Source organism: Berghia stephanieae, chromosome 14 (assembly GCF_034508935.2).
Source record: "Berghia stephanieae isolate SIO BIC M18660-M18661 chromosome 14, UCSD_Bste_1.3, whole genome shotgun sequence".
Lineage (NCBI taxonomy): Eukaryota > Metazoa > Mollusca > Gastropoda > Nudibranchia > Aeolidiidae > Berghia > Berghia stephanieae.
The window spans coordinates 8,968,372-8,975,871 of NC_088373.1; the positions used below are offsets into that span (position 1 = coordinate 8,968,372).

Genomic DNA, 7,500 nt, shown 5'->3' on the forward strand with positions numbered 1-7,500 from the left:
CAATCCTTGGCCTTGATCCTTAGCCTTAATCTTAAAATGAATTTAATTTTAAAAGTAAAAGTTATGTTTGAATCTTGAATTTGAAATCATTTTGTAAATTTTCATGATTCATTCTTTGCGAAATCGTCGGTCAAGTCATTTCCCCTGGCTTGGTCACCAACAAAATACATTAAAAAAAAAAAGTTTATTTAGAAAAGATTACGGCAGAAGTGTCACTAGATGTGCAATTTGGTGAAGTAGTAGTACTAGGTAGTCGCATCGCCCGTGGCTGAGCCGCTGATCGAGCCCCGATATCGATGTTACGGCTCTGGAGTGAAAATTGTGTTAACCGGTGAACATAGTTTTACTTCCATTGCCGTGGAATCGCTTCCTGTGCACTAATTTCGTCACTTCCGGTCTCATTTTAAAGAGGAGAAGCCAGCGCATCAGGCGGCGTTTTCAGATTTTTAATCCGTTCATTCTTTGTTCAGATGCCAGCTGTTTGAAAATTTGGTAAGTTTTAACTTCATTTTAAATACATTTTTCATTATATTACCTATTTTTAATTAATGTTATATTATTCGCCAACCATTTTTCTTTATTTGTGTGAATTTTGGTGGTGATTGATGCTGGCGAAAGGGTCTTTTAGTGACTTTAAATACGATGCGTGTTCATGAAGTTGGCGACGGCCAACCAGGATTGCCTCTCGATGTATCCCGAGTCTCCTGTGTACAGTGCAGTCTGTAAACTATCGACTGCTTTTGCTTTTGTGACTTGTATAAATAATTTCAAGCTGAATAATTGCTGTAAAAAGACTGAAAATAGTCCCATCCATAATTTTAGTTTTATTTTATGAATGAATGTTGAAACTGAAATGACTTTTTAACTGGGATGATACCGGACAACTAAAAATTATGTTCCACTGATATTATTTTTTATCTTTTATTTTTGTTTGTTCTGCAGGTTAAGTGTGTTGGTTTAATTTAATGTGGTTAATTTCAATACAAATAATACAGAATAGCATGATAGAGTCAATTCAAGTGAAAGTATATTTCATTCATTACTTTACTCTTTACCACAACAAAAATTATTATATAACTTTTAATTTTGTTGATTTAATCATAATCGAAGTACTTTTTTTGTTTTCAGAGTCAGACGTTCATTATGACACCACATTTTCATGTTTCATTTCCTGCCTTGTATTTTTAAATATGAAATTGAAATAACAATATGAATTTGATTGTCTGCCACCTCCAACTCCCGTCGTCTGCCGCCTCGAACTCCAGTCGTCTGTCTTGTATTTTTAAATATGAGATTGAAATAACAACATGAATTTGATTGTCTGCCACCTCCAACTCCAGTCGTCTGCCCCCTCCAGCTCCAATAATCTGCCTTGTATTTTTAAATATGAAATTGAAATAACAACATGAATTTGATTGTCTGCCACCTCCAACTCCAGTCGTCTGTCTTGTATTTTTAAATATGAGATTGAAATAACAACATGAATTTGATTGTCTGCCTCCTCCAGCTCCAATAATCTGCCTTGTATTTTTAAATATGAAATTGAAATAACAACATGAATTTGATTGTCTGCCACCTCCAACTCCAGTCGTCTGCCGCCTCTAACTCCAGTCGTCTGTCTTGTATTTTTAAATATGAGATTGAAATAACAACATGAATTTGATTGTCTGCCACCTCCAACTCCAGTCGTCTGCCGTCTCGAACTCCAGTCGTCTGTCTTGTATTTCTAAATATGAGATTGAAATAACAACATGAATTTGATTGTCTGCCACCTCCAGCTCCTATAATCTGCTTTGTATTTTTGAATATATGAAATTGTAATAACAACATGAATTTGATTGTCTGCCACCTCCAACTCCCGTCGTCTGCCGCCTCCAGCTCCAATAATCTGCCTTGTATTTTTAAATATGAGATTGAAATAACAACATGAATTTGATTGTCTGCCACCTCCAACTCCAGTCGTCTGCCGCCTCTAACTCCAGTCGTCTGTCTTGTATTTTTAAATATGAGATTGAAATAACAACATGAATTTGATTGTCTGCCACCTCCAACTCCCGTCGTCTGCCTCCTCCAGCTCCAATAATCTGCCTCGTATTTTTAAATATGAAATTGAAATAACAACATGAATTTGATTGTCTGCCACCTCCAACTCCAGTCGTCTGCCGCCTCGAACTCCAGTCGTCTGTCTTGTATTTTTAAATATGAGATTGAAATAACAACATGAATTTGATTGTCTGCCGCCTCCAGCTCCAATAATCTATCTTGTATTTTTAAATGTGAAATTGAAGTAACAACATGAATTCGATCGTCAGTCTCCCCAACTACTTCTGTATCATTGCTTGGACTTCGATGTATTTATTCAGTATCATTACCTGGATATTGCCTGTGTCTACATTCCATGCAGCCAACAACCCATAGTGCCTAGATTTTGTTGTCTTCTGTCTTTTGCCACATCTCAGCCATCTTATGGATTTAAGCGAGTCAGTACGTGAGTACCCTTTAATTATCTGTTCTCTTAGTGATGTTGAATGCAAAGCAATTATCAAATTTTCTAAAGTTCATTTCAATTTTAATGTAGTTTAATAGTTAGTCATATGATACATCTCTTCGAGATGTTCAGTTTGATATATATGACATGCCTATGTTGCAGAAAGTTTGCAAAGTGTCGGTATTTATCGGCTTATTGTTTGTTATTATGTAATATGTTACGTAATATTCAATTTTGCATTTTCAGGTTAAGTTTTCTCTACCACTCTTATGTAGTTCTTGTTTTTAATTTTGCATTTTTATCACTGACCATGTTTGCATATATAAAGCGGCAAGCTTGTTTCTCCCGAGTACTGTTGGTGCCCAAATGTCTTGTCCAAGGATGCAAAAACATTGGGCAGTACATTTGCAAGTTGCATTTTCTGACACTTGTTCAACTTTATTTCTAGCCCTGTTCATTGTTTTTTTGTTTTTTTTCTTCTCTCCGAATACCAGTCATCTTTCGTCTGTTGCTCATTTGCCAATGCCATATATTAAGTGCCTTCCCCAAGGACACAACTTTAGTGTCTAAATTCATACGTTTACGCTCCTTTCCTCTTGTTTTAACAATTTTTGTGTTCAAAATTAATCATAGCCATAGTATTGTAAGCATGCTCTGGAAGAAGACCACCCTCAAATCTATTATCCGTTCCTCGCGCCTTTTTTTTCATTTTCTAGGGTTATGTAATTGCATGACGTTGCATAATATTGCATAATAATCATTTAATTTTTTTAAAATTTGCTTCGTCTTTCCTTTGCGATCATTTTGATATATGGTTTTATATGTATTCCAACCCAAATAACCGTGATTTTCCATTTCCCCCGCTTTTCAGTTGCTCTCTGGTCACAGTTTTAGTTTCTTTTTTCCTCTTAAATTATATTAAGTATTTTGGTCCACTTTTGCGGACTAATAATCCCGTAACTTTGGTTCTAATTGTCACATTGTCATAATTTTGGTACCATTGAAAAGTGTATTTCTTGCAGAATAGCATGAGACTATTTTGAAAACAATTGCTGCAATCTCAAATTTTCATGCAACTACCTATAGTACGCACTTAAGACTTAAATGATGGGCTAAATCTGTGTCACAGTTCTCCCATTCACATGTGTGGCTGCTAGTTATCGTTTGTGAGATGCAGGCTAAAACCACGACATGGTTAGTTAAATTGAGATATATCTGGTGTTTATTTACAGAATTTGATAAAATTAAATCCCAAAATAAAGGGCATTGAACGCTCTACAATTTGGTATAATTACCGTTTCCCTCCTTTATTTCATTTAGAAGATATTGTAATGGAAATGGAAATCGGGTCCAGCCACTAGGCCATTTGACGGCTCCCTGCTGGAGGGCCAAATGGATGTTTACCAAAGCACCTAGCATAAGTATTAGTGAGGCCCACCACTCAAAAAAATAGGGTCACATCCACTATGCTGTTTATCAGCTCACTGCTGGATTGCCAAATGGACGTTAACCAATGTACTTAGTAATATAATATATGGAACCATATTTTATGTTATGATTCTGTTAGAGTTTGACAGATGGACGATACATTTTCCTCCTTTTTGTGTAACTCGACGACCATAACTCAGTGTATTTTGTCACCAACCAATTCGACACCCGTACCTCGGGTGTATATTGTCACCGAATAATTTGACACCTGAATCTTGGTTGTATATTGTCACCTAATAATTCGACACCCGAAAATCGGGTGTATATTGTCACCAGATCAATCGACATCTGCAACTTGTGGGTCTACTCATCATCATCCATGGTGGCTTGTGCTCTTGAGCACATTGCCGGCCATCTGTCTCCACGAATCCCGATCCTCTGCGGTGCGCCTGAAATCTGTGTTGCTTTTTAAATCACATTTGGCCATTCTTTCGTTATTTAGATATGTCATTCTTTGTCTTCCTCTAGCTCTCTTTCCTTCGATCATCCCAGAAACAGGAACTACCTCTTTCTGTTTGTATCGATCAGCATTCTTTCCTTTCTCACCTTCTCCAACACTTCCTTGTTCGTATACCTGTCTGTCCATGATAGTTTCAACATTCTTCTATCCATCCACATCTCAAATGCCTCTAACCTCCTCATACATTCTTTGTCAAGCGTCCTCGTTTCACAGCCTTATAAAAGGGTACTTATAATATATATTTCTACCACTTTCAATCTGGTCTTCAACTTTATATTATTGTTTTACACAACTGGTCGCATTTTATGGAACACGTTTTTTGCTATTGATATCCTCTGTGTCACGTGCGTCATCAGTAATGATAGTGACTAAATATTTAAATTCCTCAACTTGTTTGATGGTCTCTCCTTTGCTTGAGCATTCGGTTTTCTTAACATTTAGTTTCAGACCCATCTCTTCACTTTTTTGTCTCCTATCACCAGATAATTCGTGACCCTGAAAAGCTGTCTTTATTTTATTTTGTTCTTGATTCTATTACTTCTGTTTTTTAAAGTACAAAAAATTAAAGCCCACATCCTCACAATTTCTATCACTTTGGTTTGCCTCCCACACACTCATAAACTGTGAGCAGTACATGAACAACTCACTTTCTCTCTCTCTCTCTCTCTCTCTCTCTCTATATATATATATATATATATATATATATATATATATATATATATATATATATATATATATATATATGAGCCAAGGTCAAAAGGTGCCCGCCTGATACCAGTGTTAAGAAAATTAGATTTTTACTTAATTATGGGCTGTTTTCATTGGGTTAATGCTTGTAATCAATTGATAATATGAAGAAGAGATAAAATGAGATAGCTCAACATACTCTGTTCAACAGAATATGAAATAAACAACCTGAAAGTGAAATTTGAATGCTGTTTGGCATGTGCTTAAAACGAGGTCAACGCATCACCTTTTTATAAATCATGTAGAAATTAAATGTGATGTTTTTACTCACGTGATTGAAATTTGACTAATAGTATAAAGTCAAAATTTACTTTTAAACGCAATTGCAGTATATTACATATCTGATTAAGTTTCATATAGAGTTCTTAAAAAGTTGGTGTTGCTTGTGACCTTTGGTGTCATCAAACACAGCACAATACTAAGACTCGACACGAAACTTTAAAGCTCATGTTTAATGTTTATAAAATGTTTTATTATGAGAAAAAAGCATAGATTTACTATTTGAACTCAAAATCTTGGAGTAAATGTATACCGTTTTGCCGATATTGAGGTTTATTGGTTTTGGTGTCATTTGTCACAAGCAACACGGCATGCGTGAACACGTGGAAGTTTGTTTCGTTAAATGGCGATTCGCAATTTTGATCCACCCTTCTTACCAGTCTTTGAAGTGCAGCACTTTCATTTGCCTTTCCAGCGTGGCTCCAGGCAGAAAAGGTAAGTTGAACTTTGGTGTCATCGCTATTTTACATTGTCACAAGCAACACTTGATATTGGATAATACAAAGTGCCACCAAAAAATTATGTTTTCAGCTGTTATTCTATTTACAAATATGATATGACATCTCACATAAGATTGTGATTTTGACACAATTAATTATTTCCTTGTAATTCTAATTTTTTATGTTTCAGGGTTGTATCAATCAAGAAAAAGACAAAACTCAAGCTTTTGACGAATCCAGATAAAAGAAGGGTTGTCAAGAAATTTGATTTGATTTACTATTAACACACTAAATTACTACAAACTAGCAGATTTGAGCAGTAGGGTGATGTTACTGTATGGTTACATGAATTCATTACCATGGCTGATATTTATCTAGTGATTGTGTGACTTCTGGTACTTTTTGTGACCATTGGTGTCATTGGTTAAAATGTCACAGGTGACACTTAAGTTTGAAGTTTCTAATGTATTTCTGTTTTCATGTTCTTCAAAGTTTGAAATGTCATTGAATTACATTTTAACAGGCTATATTACATGTGTTCAGTTGCTATTCTTGATTTATTGAGGCAAAATTGCGTTCTTGTGCCGATTTTGACCAAAGTAATAGCAACAATGGTATTACTAATTTCTAAGTATATTTCCAATTTGAAAGTATTTAGTTTCTTAAAATATTATTGAATTTCATTTTAGAGTAGGTTATTGCGCTTTTTTGACTGAAAATAATGATATATTATGGACGAAAGTGTGATTTGGTGTTGCTTGTGACATAAGTAATGGTGTCACCGGTCTTATGTCACAAGTCACATTCAGATGCTCTAATTTCCATGTATATTTCTATTTTTGAAGTCTTTGGTGTCTGAAATATTATTAAATTCCATATTTAACTGTGGTTATTACACTGGTTTGACTGAAATTAATGATATATTGTCAAAATTGCAATTTGGTATTGCTTGTGACATAAGTAATGGTGTCATCGGTCTAATGTCACAAGTGACACAATGTCGCTAAATAAGATATGCTTTGGTCACATTATTTCCCAACATTTTATTCCATAAGTTTCTGAACATTGCTGGTAAGAAGCATATGCAATATTGTTGTTGTTGTTAATGTACAAACACTTTTATGAAATAATATATTTGAATTCTATGTTGCTTGTGACCGATGACACCAAAAAGCAACCTTTTCTCCAATAGTTGGTAATATCATTGTACTATGATTGTTGTTGATTGTGTCTTTTTGTCTATAACGTACTAAATAAAGTTTGATACTCAACAAAAATCGTTTGGTTATTGAGTTTTTTGTCTCATTTTGGTGTCACCGGTCACAGGTGACACCAACAACCTATAGGTATTGTTGACGATATTATCCTGCGTTAGACCTTAAAGTTATCTAAAGAGCCTTTGATTCATGAAGTACAGGGTTTTTGCTACACATATAGAAACATGAATGGACTATTATGTCACTTTTATTTTGAGAAAAAAAATTGGCACCTTTTGACCTTGGCTCATATATATATATATATATATATAGATTTGTATTATTTATTTATATATATATATATATATATATATATATATATATATATTATATATATATATA

The 7,500-nt window shown here is 34.5% G+C and overlaps 1 protein-coding gene across 1 annotated transcript in view; it reads left to right on the plus strand.

Moving 5' to 3' along the window:
• Positions 1–7,500, plus strand: part of LOC144960155 (ubiquitin-ribosomal protein eL40 fusion protein) — a 15,795-nt gene that overhangs the window by 938 nt on the left and 7,357 nt on the right. The window lies entirely within an intron of this gene.